The sequence below is a fragment of the Pteropus medius genome, unplaced genomic scaffold (assembly GCF_902729225.1).
Source record: "Pteropus medius unplaced genomic scaffold, Ma_sr-lr_union100, whole genome shotgun sequence".
Taxonomy (NCBI): Eukaryota; Metazoa; Chordata; class Mammalia; order Chiroptera; family Pteropodidae; genus Pteropus; species Pteropus medius.
In genome coordinates, this window is record NW_024352787.1 from 8,593,091 (window position 1) to 8,607,664 (window position 14,574).

The following is a 14,574-nucleotide window of genomic DNA, read 5'->3' on the forward strand; positions in this document are numbered from 1 at the left end:
AGCTGGGTAAAGAATAACCAAGCTGACCAATAACCATCACCTAAGAAAAAGCGTTTATAGTTTTCTTTATATGGTTCAGACTTATAAACATTTGTCTTCTGGTCATAGGAAATTATTTCTGTAAATAAAATAGAATTGTAATTATTACTTATGATACCATTAAAAAAAATCATTTATATTAACTACGATTTTGAAAAGCACAGAACATTTAACAAAATATCGCCTTCAGAGTATGTGATTAGCTTGACAGCCTCCCAACCTAGCGTTGAACAGGCTCTCATAAGCATTAAAAGAAAAAATCTTGGTCCACCTTTATTATATAATCTTTGCAAACCAAGATAATTTTTTCTAACATCTACATCCAGGGACTTCCAAAATTCCAGAAGCACTGTTCTTGTAGTCATAAAGAAATCTTGGGAGAAAGTGCTCTGAATCAAGGGCAATATTAAGTATATGATATTCCCCTCTTTTTGCATAGTGTTTTTTCATTTTGACACAAGAGCCTTAATTATTAGGAGATGGTGCACATGAATTTTACTCTAACACATTCATCTACAAGAATGCCATATTACTTTATTTTTCCCAAATTAGAATAAACTGGATTTGATCCCCTTTCTGCCTGGGTGATGAAAAATTCCATTTCAATCATTTTGATAGAGGTCTTTCCCTCTTTGGGGTAACACAGGATCCAGGTATCTTACAGCACATTTACTGACACACTGTTACTTTGAACTTGAGGACTGCGCTAGTGACCAATTTCCAAGATACCTGTCCTTTACTTTCTGCTTCCACCTTTCCCACTATTTCATTACCCATTGCCCTTTTTGGAGAGAATCTGCAAGGGCAATGGTCCCTTCCACACATAAGATTTATGAACAAAACTACCTTTTCCTGAGAAAGAGCTCTTTCTCCAAGCCCCATCCTCTCTCCTTATTAGCCCTTCAGCTATTTCCCTCAAATATTTTATTTGCTTAACAGGAGATAAAATCAATTTTGACTTTAATAGCCTGTATATCCAATAGCTATTTCATTGGTTAGAACCCAGGCTAATCTCTCGTTCCTGATTGTGAAGAGTGATATGCTAAATTCTGTCAGATGCTTTTCCCATTCTCTTTGTTACACTTTTAAAGTTTGGGAACATCCTAAGCAATTTCATCTGCTTTTCATGGGTAAGAGATTCATTTCTTTAGAGAAGCATTCCTGGTTCTTCTGACTATGGGAGAATAATAATTTCCTTTTAAGTCAAGGCCTTGAATACCAATGTACAGATCAAATGTATTGCCACCTCCTATTCTCACAGGATTAAAGCAACCCATCTTCACATGTTGCATGCTACCTCAATTTGCTCATTAACAACTCATAGAATTATATACTTACATTTTATTCATAAATTTAAAATGCCATGGAGAAGCTATAATAATATACCACTTCACACCCACTAGGATGGCTATATTTAAAAAAAAACACAGACAATAACAAGTATTGGTAAGGATTTGGAGAAATTGGAACCCTCGTACAGTGCTGAAGGGGAGGTAAAATTATACACATTTGGGGAAAAATTTTGGTGCTTCCTTAAAAAGTTAAATATAGAATTACTTATGAAGGGGACTAAAGTTTTGACACCCTATAGCTGCCTTCTGAGATATTGATTTTAAGCTGGTTATTAAGAAACAAAAAACTCAGAAAGAGCATTTGATCCTCCCCGCTTCTTGCCCCCAAGAGATTCAGATGGAAAGGCCTGCTCAAAGAAGAAATTAAGATGTTCGCCTTAGCCTAATTTGAATTGAGTATGGTAGATAGAGGGCTCCAGGCTGGGGCCTGGAAGCTACATCATCCCTTGTGTCCCATTGAAGCAAAATTTGACTGTCACATGTGTTCCACTCTTTCTTAATTACCTGTAATTCAACTGTTTTCACTTTGGAAATCTAAGATCCCATTCCTTCTTTTCTGTTTTGTCCAAAATGACGTATATACCAAACTTTGCCTCACTGTCTTTGGAATTTTCCTGCTAATGTGAATTCCCTATGCATGCAGATTAAAATTTGATTTTCTCCTGTTAATATCTCTGTTAATTTGGTTATTAGCCCAATTAGAAGAACTTAAAAGGTAGGAGGAGCTCCTTTTCGGCCAGAATTGCCATCTTTCAGTAATTCACCAAAATGACCAACACAAAGGGAAAGAGGAGAGGCACCCGCTATATGTTCTCTAGGCCTTTTAGAAAACATGGAGTTGTTCCTTTGGCCACATACATGCAAATCTACAAAAAAGGTGGTATTGTAGACATCAAGGAAATGGGCACTATTCGAAAAGGAATGCCCCACAAATGTTAGCATGGCAAAACTGGAAGAGGTTACAGTGTTACTCAGCATGCAGTTGGCATTGTTGTAAAAAAACAAGGGCAAGATTCTTGCCAAGAGAGTTAATGTATGTATTGAGCATTTTAAGCACTCTAAGAGCTGAGGTAGCTTCCTGAAACGTGTGAAGAAAAAATGATCAAAAAAGAAGGAAGTCAAAAAGAAAGGTACCTGGGTTCAGCTGAAGTACCAGCCTGCTCCACCCAGAGAAGCACACTTTGTGAGAATCAATGGAAAGGAACCTGAGCTGCTGGAGCCCATTCACTACAAATTCACGGCATAATAGATTTTAAAATAAAATTAAAGACCTCTAATTGAAAAAGAAAAGGTAGGAGAAGTATTTTTTTTTAGCCCCCACACTTATAGAACCCAGCAATTTCACTTCTGGGTACATACCTAAGAGAAATAAAAATAATGCTGCTATGAACATCGGTGTGCATATATCTTTTCAAATAGAAGTTTTCAAGTCTTTGGAGTAAATACCCAGTGAGGGGATTGCTGGATCATATGGTAGATCAATTCTTAGTTTTGTAGGAACCTCTATAGTTTGAGGAACCCCCACTGTTTTCCACAGTGGCTGTCCCAATTTGCAGTCTCACCAGCAGTGTATGAGGGTTCCTTTTTCTCTACATCCTCTCTAACACTTGTTATTACTTGTACTGTTGATAACAGGTATTCTAATAGGTGTGAGATGGTATCTCATTGTGTTTTGATTCGCATTTCTCTAATAGCTAGCAATATTCAGCATCTTTCCATATGTTTCTTGGCCATTTGTATGTCTTGGGAGAAGTGTTTGTTCAGGTCCTCAGCCCATTTTTTTAATAGGATTGCTTGTTTTTTTTTTTGTTCTTATTGAGTTGTGTGAGTTCTTTGCATATTTTGGATATTAGGCCCTTATCGGAGGCATTGCTTGCAAATATATTATCCCATTTGGATGTTTGCCTCTTTACCTTGTTTGATGGTTTCTTTTGCTGAGCAGAAGCTTTTTATTTGACGTAGTACCATTGATTTCTTTTTGCTTTTACTTCCCTTGCTTTTGAGATCAAATTCATAAAATCCTCTTTAAGTCCAAGGTCCTTGAGTTTAGTTCCTGTGTTTTCTTCTATGAATTTTTATTGTTTTAAGTCTTATATTCAGGTCCTTAATCTATTTTGAATTAATTTTGGTGTATGATGATAGACAATAGTCTAGTTTCATTCTTTTGCAGATGGCTTTCCAGTTTTCCCAGCACTATTTATTGAAGAGGCTTTCCTTTCTCTACTGTATGTTTTTGGCTTCTTTTTCAAAAATTATTTGCTCATGTAAACATGGGTTTACTTCTGAACTCTCAATTCTATTCCACTGGTCCATGTGCCTGTTTTTCTGCCAATACTATGCCGTTTTGTTTACTGTCACTTTGTGGTATAATTTGAAGTCAGGCAGAGTGATGCCTTCAGCCTCGTTCTTTTTCTCAGAATGGCTTTGGTAATTAGGGTCTTTTATGCTTCCATATATATCTGATTATTTTTTTGTTCTATTTCTTTAAAGAGTGACGTTGGGATTTTGATGGGGATTGCATTAAATCTGTATAATGCGTTAGGTAATAACGTTGGTTTGACTATGTTGATTCTTCCAATCCAAGAACACAGAATATATTTCTTTCTATTTCATTATATAGGTCCTTTACATGTTCTGTTAAGTAGATTAATTCCTAGATATTTTATACTTTTTGTTGCAATTGCAAAAGAAATTATTTTTTCCGTTTCTTTTTCTGACACTTCATTACTAGAGAATAGGATCGCTATGGATTTTTGAATATTGATTTTGTGTCCAGAAACTTTACTGTATTTGCTTATTATTTCTGGTAGTGTTCTTGTGGAGTCTTTAGGGTTTTCCATATAGAGAATCATGTCATCCACAAATAGGGACAGTTTGACTTCTTTATTTCCTATTTAGATGCTTTGTATATCTTTCTCTTGCCTGATTGTACTTTCTAGGACCTCCAAAGTTACATTGAATAACAGTGGTGATTGTGGACAACTTTGTCTTGCTCCTGATCTTAAAGGGAAGGTTTTTAGTTTTTCACCATTAAGTATAATGTTGGCTGAGGGTTTGTCATTTATGGTCTTTATTATGTTAAGGTACTTTCCTTTATACCTATTTTGTTAAGTGTTTTGATCATAAATGGATGCTGTATCTTGTCGAAGACTTTTTCTGCATCTATTGATATGATCATATGATTCTTATTTTTTAATTTGTTTATATGGTGTATCACATTAATTGACTTGCGTATGTTTAACTATCTCTGTGCTCCTGAGATGAAGCCCACTCGATCATGGTATATAATCTTTTTAATATGTTCTATTTGGTTCACTAGTATCTTATATAGGATTTTTGCACCTGTGTTGATGAGAGATATCGGTCTGTAGTTTTCTTTTTTTGTGTTAACTTTACCAGGTTTTAGTATCAGGGTAATGCTGGCCTTGTAAAATGAGTTAGGATATATTGCCTCCATTTCGATTTTTTGGAAGAGTTTGTGGAGAATGGGTATTGAATCTCCTTTGAATGTATGGTAGAATTCACTGGTGAAGACTTCTGGTCCTGGACTTTTACTTTTTGCTATTTTTTTTTAAATTAATTTCAAGTATACAGTACATTGGTTGGACATCTATATAGTTCATAAGACAATCCTCCCATTTACTTCTCTGGCCCTCCACCTAGCCAACATACTAATGCTAACTGGATTCCATATGCCATGCTTCCCATCCCTGTGGCCATCTATCAACTACTAATTTGTACTTCTTTAACCCTTCACTCCACTCTCCCAGCCTCCCACCTCCCCATCCCCTCTGTCTATCACCAAATTGTCCACTATATGTGTGAGTCTGTTTTTGATTAGTTTTTTCTTTTTGTTCCTTAGATTCTGCATATAAGTGAAATCATATAGTATTTATTTTTCTCTATCTGACTCATTTCACTCAGCATAATAACCTCTAGGTCCATCCACGTCATTGCAAATGGTAGGATTTCATTTTTTCATGGCTGAGTAATATTCCATTGTACATATGAACCATAATTTCTTTATCTAACCATCTGTTGATGGGCATTTAGGTTGCTCCCATATCTTGGCTATTGTAAATTGTGCTGCCATGAATATTAAAGTGCATAGATCTTTACGAATTATTATTTTAGTTTTCTTTGGATAAATACCCAGAAGTGCAATTGCTAGTTCAAAAGTTATATTCATTTTTAATTTTTTTAGAAACCTCCATACTGTTTTCCACAGCAGCTGTACCAATTTGCAATTCCACCCACAGTGTATGAGGATACCCTTTTCTCCACATCCTCGCCAACACTTGTTGTTTTTTTGTTTATTGATGATAGTCATTCTGACAGGTGTGAGGTGATTTTGTGGTTTTAATTTGCATTTCTCTGATAATTAGAGACCTTGAGCATCTTTTCACATGTCTATTAGCCATCTGTATTTCCTCTTTGGAGAAGTATCTGTTCAGGTCTTCTGCCCATTTTATAATTGGATTGTTTGTTATTTTGTTGTTGAGTTGCATGAATTCTTCATATATTTTGGATATTAACCCCTTATGAGATGTATCATTAGCAAATACATCTCTGAAACAGTCGGTTGTCTTTTTGTTTTGTTGATGGTTTCCTTTGCTGTAAACTTTTTGGTAGGTTTTGGATGATTGTTTCCATTTCCATACTGCTGATCAGTTTATATAGGTTTTCCAGCTCTTCCTGATTCAGTCTAGGAAGGTCGTATATTTCTAAATACTTGTTCACTTCACTAGGTTATTAAGTTTGGTGTTATATACTTTTCATAGTATTCCTGTATGATCTTTTGTATTTCTGGACTGTCTGTAATTTCTCTTCTTTCATCCCTGATTTTGTTTATTTGTGTCTTTTCTCTTTTTTCTTTAGTGAATCTAGCCAGGGGGTTGTCAATTTTATTAAAATTCTCAAAGAACCAGCTCTTTGTTGTATTAATTTTTTTAAATGCTTTTTGTTTTTAATTTTATTTAACTCTGCTCTCATTTTGATTTCTTTCCTTCTGCTGATTTTAGGCTTTATTTGTTTTTCCTTTTCTATGTTTTTAAGATGAAGCGTTAGGTTGTTTATTTGGGCTTGTTCTTGTTTTTTGAGATAGGCTGATAATGATATGAACTTTCCTCTTATTATCGCTTTTGTCGTGTCCAAAAGTTTTAGTATGATGTACTATCATTATCATTCGTTTCTATGTATCTCTTGATATCTCTTTATTTCTTCTCTGACCCAGTCATTCTTCAGTAGCAGGTTGTTTAATCTCCCTATCTTTGTGGTTCTTCTCGCTTTCTTTTCACAGTTGATCTCCAGCTTCTAAATATTACGATCAGAGAATATGGTTGGTATGATGTCAACCCTCTTATATTTGTTGAAGCTATCTCTGTGTCCCAGTATGTAGTCAGTTATTGAGAATGTTCCATGTATACTAGAGAAGAATGTATAAGCAGCTGTTTGGGGATGAAAGGCTCTGTAAATATCAATGATAGGCCTCTATCATCTACGCCATTTTTTTTCTCTCCAGGTTTTGTCCAGTTAGTCTAATGCGTCATTTAAGGATGTTATTTCCTTATTGATTTTCTGTTTGGATGATCTGTCCATATCCAACAGTTGGTGCCCTACTATGATAGTGTTTTGGTCTGCTTCTCACTTTAGTTCTGTTAGGAATTGCTTTATATATTTTGGGGATCCCTGATTGGGAACATAGCTATAAATGTTATATCGTCTTGGTATATGATTCCCTTTATCCTTATGTATGAAGTGTCCCTCATTATCTTTCTTTACCTTTTTTTTTTGAAATCTATTTCATCTGATATTAGTACCACTACTTCTGCTTTTTTCTGAATGCCATTTCTTGAAATATCATTTTCTGCCCCTTCTCTTTGAGTCTACATTGGTCTTTGGAACTGAGATGTGTCTCCTGGAGGCAACATATGGTTGGGGTTTTTTTTCTCATCTTTATTGAAATATAATAGACAATTAATTGCTCATATTTACATTGTACAAGTCAATGAGGTGTTTTTTTTTAATTATAGTTGGCATAAAATAATATACCAGTTTCAGTTGTACAGCCTGGTGTTCAGGGATCAACATATCTCTCAAAGCACTCACCCCATGAAATCTAGTAACTCTCTTCCCCCTTGCATATATAGTACAACAATATTAACCATCTTCCCCATGCTACACTCTGCATCTCCATATCTATTCCTAATCCCTATGCCTTTTTTCTTCAATCCCCCTAAACCCCTACCATCTAGTAGCCTTCATCTCATATAAGGTGTTCTTCATTTTGACTGGTTCTCTTTTATAACTTCCATTTCCATTTTTACATTTTTATCTCTTTGTTAAAGTTTTCACTGAATTCATCTACACTTCCCAAAAGTTCATTGAACATCTTTATAACCGGAGTTTTGAACTCTGCATCTGTTAGATTGCTTGACTCCATTATTCCTGGATCTCTGTTCTCTTCTTTCATATGGTTTCTGCTTCTTTGTCTTCCTATTTTGGCTGCCTTTCTATGTCTGTTTCTACATACTAAGCAAAGCTCCTAAGTCTCCCAGTCTTATTAGTGTGGCTTTGTGTAGTAGGTGTCCAGTGGCACAGTCCTGAGAGTGGTTCAGGGGCAGGCCAAACTTAGCCCAAGCCTCTACTCCTCCGGGGCCACCTGTTAAGATTCAGCAAGCAATCTACAAATGCAGTGCTTATAGTTTCTTAAAAAAACATGGCAGAAACTGAGGCCAGCTGTCACTAGTGTGAGTCTTGGCTCTGCTTAGCAGGCAGCACCTGACTCGCAGAGGATACACCAGGATGTAGTTTGGGTAGGGCAGAGAGTTCGGGGAAGTGGAGTTTCAGATAATTTTCTGGGCGGAGTGACCTCTGTTATTCAGTTTGATGACATCTGAGCTACCACAGGCGCTGCATCAGCACACTAGGAGGGGAAAGGGCTCAACAGAGGAACAATGGATACTGCCGGCACTTCTGTCCGGGAGAGTTCCTAGCTTTTGGGCCTCACTCCAACAACTCAGCGTCCCCTTGTCCCTGATGCCCCCCGACGCAATCACCCAACACTGGTGCTCAGAGCGAGCAGGTCCATCACCTTGAAAGTCCGCTTGTGGACATGGCCCCTTTAAGAGGTGTCTGCAACTGCTGGCTGACATAGCCTCTGTTCCACTCAGCCGCTTAGGACTGGGCAGCCTCCTGTCCTCACCCTGTCCTATCACGTCATGTTACAAGGTGATTTCTTATTTCTCTCCTTAGTTGGCTTGTTCATCTAGATCCCAGGCAACTATTTTTGCTGTTTGGTCTGTATTTCTGTTATAACTTTGATTTGGTCGCAAGAGGGATGCACAAGGCCTCTAACACCTACGCCATTTTTTTTTTCTCTCCAGGTTTTGTTTTTCGATCCAATATGCAAATCTGTGCTTTTTTATTGGTGAGTTCACTCAATTTACTTTTAGGGTGATTATTGAAATATGAAGTTTTCCTATAGCCATTTTATCTTTGCTTTCTGGTAGCTCAGTTTTTCCATTGCTTCCTTGTCTTTGCATTTCTATTTGTTTTGTTGTTGCTGTTGTTGGTGTTGTTGTTGTTTTAACTTTGGTTGGGTTTTATGAATTTTGCCTCTAGTCCTCATTTTATGTGATGTACTTCAGTTCTGAATCTTTGGTGTGTGGTTACCATTATGAATATGTAAAGGATAATTATATATACAGTAGTCCGTTTTGTTCTGCATGTGCCTTATCTCCAATTTCCTTTGCGAAGTTGGATCTTTGAATCCTTCCCTTTTCTGTTACTGTTGTCTCAATTTGTCTCTATGTATGCTGAATGTTCATTACTATCTTGTTATAGAAAATCTCTTATTGTTTAAGCTTATAATACCCTATTCTTAATAAGAGTTGCACTACTCTTCTTCTGTCTGCCTGCTGGTCACCTTACTCATAGTTATGTATTTTTTTTTGTCATTTTGTTTTAGGTAGGCTGACCCCTTTCAGTATTTCTTGCAATGCAGGTCTCATAGTGGAGAATTACCTCAATATTTGTATGTATGGAAAGGTCTTTATTTCTCCTTTATATCTAAAGGAGAGCTTTGCCGGATACATTATTCTTGGCTGGTGGTTCCTTTCATTTAATAGTTTGAATACGTGATTCCACTTCTTTCTTGCTTGTAAGGCTTGCACTGAGAAGTCCAACGATAACATAAAGAGTTTTCCTTTCTAGGGTACCGTCTTCTTTTCCCTGGCTGCCCTGAGTATTCTTTCTTTGTCATTAGTTTTTGATAATTTTAATATAAGTGTCTTGGAGAAGGTCTTTTTGCGTTAAGATAATTGGGTGTTCTGTTGACTTCTTGAATTCGAAGCTCCAGTTCATTCCATAGATTTGGGGAATTCTCATCAATTTGTTTAAAAATGCTTTCTAATCCCTGCTCCTTTTCCTCTCCTTTGAGAATGCCCATTATTCTTGTTTCCTTTCCTGATTGTATCAGCTAGTTCCTGTATTTCTCTTTCATTATTTTTCATTCCTCAGTCTCTCTCTTCTTCCTTCTGAATTATTTCTAGATTTCTGTCTTTGATATCACTGATCCTTTCCTCTATTTGGTCAACTTTATTTCCTCAGCTTGCTATTTCATTTTTCATTCATTTCAATGTGTTCTTTATCACCAGAAGTTCTATTTGGTTCTTTTTTAGTGCTAATTTCCTTGCTAAAAAACTCATTCTGCTGACCTAGTTGCTTTTTTATCTTCTGGAATTGTTGGTATGAGTTAATTTGGATCTATTTGAGCTTTTTCAGAAATACTGTCATGAATTCTCTGTCATTTAAGTCACATATTTCTCTGTCTTTAAGCTTATTTTTGTAAATTTTCTGAGCTGCCTTGTCGCCTTGGTTGTTTGTGGTGTTTAATGGACTATTTCTCTGCCTGAGCATTAATGCAATTGTATTCTGCTTTTTTTTTCCCTCAGAAAGATTTATCATGTAAAGATCTCTCTTTAGCCTTCTGCTAAGAAGACATTTTTCTTTTGGTTTCTAGTAGGTGGTTTCTAAACCTCTTGGATCCCTGCTTACATAAAGCTTTAATAATGCCTATTTTTCTTATAAATATTCTATCACAGTCGCTACCCTCAGTCTCAGTCCATCAATGTTAGCGAAAGTATCGGTAACATTTGCTCAAATTCCCCTGGGGTTTGCAGTGTTCAGTCTTAGAAGATATGGGGGGAGTTGCCTCTGGGTTGGAGGATGGGGACTGTAGCTCATCCTTCCGTTTTGCGACCATATTGGTAATAATCACCTGTTGCTTCTCTGGTGTCCCCACTTCTCTGCTTTCTGCCCTGATCCCTGTGCACTACCACTGTGTGGAGCTCACAGCTCCATCAGGCAGGACCGTTCAAGGAACCCGGCACTCCTCTCCCCGCCCCTCCTCCTGCAGGGAGCTCAGACTGCAAGAGGCAGTTCCTTCGTTTCTCCCAGTCTACTGTCCAGCTCATGAGGCTCTGACCTGTCGTTCTGACCTGTGGTAGCTCTTATTTGCGGATCCCTTGCTCAAATGTGCTTATGTGCAGGTTGGGTGTTTTTTGTTGAGTTTTAGTAGTTGAGCTTATTGTTTCAAAGGAAGAGATCTGGGGATGTCTCTCACTCCTCCATGCTTCCCTCATCACTCCATATTTCGGGAATAGGACAATTAAATAGAGAAAGCTATGAAGTGTCAGTTTTCTTTTTGTAGTGATGGAAATATTCTGGAATATGGTGGTGATGGTCGCCAAAACTTGTAAATATATTAAAATCAATGAACCATTCACTATAAAAGGGTAAATTTTATGGTCTGTTAGTTATATCTCAATTTTTTAAAAGCATGGAGAAATGGAGTTAGAGTTGTATCCCTATTTTCCAGGGAGTTGTAAACTTAATATTTGAATTTTTAAATATAAGAGGCATTGTAATTTGTTTCATAGAAGGTAACAGAATTTTGGCTATGGAGTAGAGAATAAAAACCTTTGATATTTCCATTCTAATCATCATTTACTACCTAGTTAAAGATAGCAGAATTGTTCCGAATAGCTAAAACTGATCATTTTGTTCTCAAAATCTTCTATTTCTGAGTCCCGAAGGAAAGAGATGGCACACTCAAATTCAGAGATTGGGTAGGGTATATGTGTATAGTTCAACAAGAGATATTGCAGAACCCTGCTTCCACCAGGTACCATCCCAAAATCTGAAAGAGCAGAGAAAGAGGTCAGTTAGCAAAATCAAGACATAGAGAGGGCTGTGCGGAGAGGAAATTGTCAGGCATTGAAGTCTTGGCTCAGAAACACATCCAAGTTCACTTTGACATAAGGAAGAAGCTAAGAGACTAGATAGTTCCTAAATACTCCAACTTTGCTCTTCTCTCATCTCATGAGGGCATGCTGGTACTCCCCATTGATCAAACCCACAGGAAGCCAAGGCTTATAATTATCACTCAGACAAATCAGAGTTTTAAGATAACAGAGCAGGGTGAAGAATGGCAGAGGGTGGGTCTGCAGAAGCAAATGAAAGATAGCCACCTGAACTAATTTATTTCCTACCGTCTTTATAATTCCAATGAACTAAATTATATTTATGCATTTTATCACTTTTAATAAAATAGAATTTGCTTGAAAAGAGGGATTAGATTTTATATATTTGTGGATTTCCAACACTAATTTAAAAACTATATTGCATATATATCAAGTATTCAATGAATGTTAGTTGAATATAAAATGGATTAACAACAAAAAAATAATAATTCCTGTCCCTAAGGGTTACCCAAAAGAAAATAATTTGCTTTACTCACTTCTGAGACTACTTTGAGCAACTTTAGTTAGGGTTTATCATATTTTTTTTAATTTATTTATTTTAATTAGTTTCAGTTATACAGTACATTGGTTAGATGTCTATATAGTTCATAAAACAATCACCTCAATTGCTCCCTCCCTCCCCTGACCTTCCACCTAGCCAACGTATTAATGCTAACTGCATTCCCTATGCCGTGCTCCCCATCCCCATGACCATCCATTAGCTACTAATTTGTACTTCTATAACCCTTCACCCCATTCTCCCAGCCCTCCAAACCCCCCTCCCCTCTGTCTGTCACCAAATTGTCCACTATATTTGTGAGTCTGGTTTTGATTAGTTTGTTCTTTTTATTCCTTAGATTCTGCATATAAGTGAAATCATATAGTGTTTATCATTCTCTGTCTGACTTAAATACCTTCTAGGTCCATCAAAGCAATATCTTTTTCCACCCCCTTCTTTTTCATATGTAGGGGTCTTGTTTTCTTATCCCTTCAGACACTCTATATTTTGGTTGGTGCACTTAATTCTTTTTGATTTGAGGTACTTGTTATAGGAATGTAGTTGTTACCATTCTTTATTTCTGTTTTTGGTACATTTTTTTTTCTTTTAAATAAGTCCCTCCAACATTTCCTGTAATACTGGATTGGCAGTGATAAATTCCTTTAGCTTATTTTTTTGTCTGGGAAGCTCTTTATCTGTCTTTTGACTTTAAATGATAGCTTTGCTGGATAAAGTATTCTTGATTGTAGATCCTGGGTCTTCATCACATCAAATATTTTTTGTCAAGTCCTTCTGTCCTGAATAGTTTCTTTTGAGAAATCAGCTGCCAGTCTTATGAGTGTTCCCTTATAGGTAACTATCTATTTTTCTCTTGCTGCTTTTAACATTTTTTCTTTGTTTTTAACCTTTGGCATTTTAATTATGATGTGTTTTGGTGTGAAGCTCTTTGGATCCCTGGTTTTGAGGATTCTCTGAGCTTCTTGATGTTTTATGTTCATTTCACCAGGGAAGTTTTCCATCATTTCTTCAAACACCTTTTCTTGATTTTCTTCAGATACGCTGATCAGACAGATATTTGGACCCTTAATAGTGTCCCAAATGCTCTTTAAATTATTTTTATACTCTTGGCATCTTTTTTTCTTGCCATTTTGATTGAGTATCCTTGTCTTTCCCATCCTCTAGATAGGTAATTTGATCCTTTTCTTTATTCAGTTTGTTTATTCCTTTGTTTATTCCATTTAATATACTTCTCAGCTCAGATACTGTGTTCTTAATTTCAGACTGGTTTCCTTTTATAATTTCCATTTCCATTTTTATGTTTTTTATCTTTTTGTTGAAGTTCTCACTGAATTCATTTACACTTTCCAAAAGTTCATTGAGCATCTTTATAACCAGTGTTTTGAACTCTGCATCTGTTAGATTACTTGACTCCATTATATCTGGATCTCTGTTCTTTCATATGGTTTCTGCTTCTTTGTCTTCTCATTTTGGCTGCCTTTCTGTCTGTTTCTATGTACTAAGCAAAGTTCCTATGTCTCCTGGACTTATTAGTGTGGCTTTGTGTGGTAGATGTCCAGTGGCATAGTCCTGAGAGGGGTTCAGCTGCAGGCCAAACTTAGCACAAGCCTCTGCCCCTCTAGGGCCACCTGTTAAGATTCAGCAAGCAATCCACAGATGCTGTGCTTATAGTTGCCTCAAAAAGCCACACCAGAAACCAAGGCCAGCTGGCTCCTGTGTGAGTCTAGGTGCTGCTCAGCAAGGAGCACCTGACTCGCTGAGGATATACCTGGATGTGGCTTGGGTGTGGCCCGGTTGGGGGAGGCAGAGTTTCAGGGAATTCTCTAGGTGGAGCGATCTCTGTTAACCAGTTTGATGATGTCTCAACTATGGCTAGGTTGTGTCGCGCACTGGGAGTGGGGAGGGCTCAACAAGGAACAATGGCTATCACCGGCACTTCTGTACAGGGCGAGTCTCTAATCAGCCCTCATTCTGACAATATCTCCCTGTAAGTTTCTGGTTCCCCCTGCGCAGTCGAATCAGCACTAGTGTTCAGAGCAAGCAGGTCCATCATCGCAAAAATCTGCTCGCGGATGTGGCCTCTTTAAGAGACTTTTGCTGCTGCCACTGCCACAGCCTCTGTCTCACTCAGCCACTCGGGAGACCCAGCAGCCCCATGTCATCACCCCATCCTACCTTCTGCCATTGCAAGGTGACTTCTTGGATTTCTCCTTAGTTGTATGTCTTGTTCATCAAGGTACCAGGCAAATTTTCCCTGCTGCTTGCTCCTTGTTTCTGTCACAACTTTGATTTGGTCGCTGGAGGGATGAACATAGCCTCTATTATGCCATTTTTTTTTCCTCTGGGTTTATCATATCTCTAA

At 37.3% G+C, this 14,574-nt stretch overlaps 1 protein-coding gene and 1 pseudogene across 2 annotated transcripts in view; both read left to right on the forward strand.

Annotated features, from left to right (window-relative positions):
- MAGI2 (membrane associated guanylate kinase, WW and PDZ domain containing 2) overlaps positions 1-14,574 on the forward strand; it is a 1,217,785-nt gene that overhangs the window by 508,722 nt on the left and 694,489 nt on the right. The window lies entirely within an intron of this gene.
- Positions 2,099-2,637, forward strand: LOC120591722 (60S ribosomal protein L21-like; annotated as a pseudogene).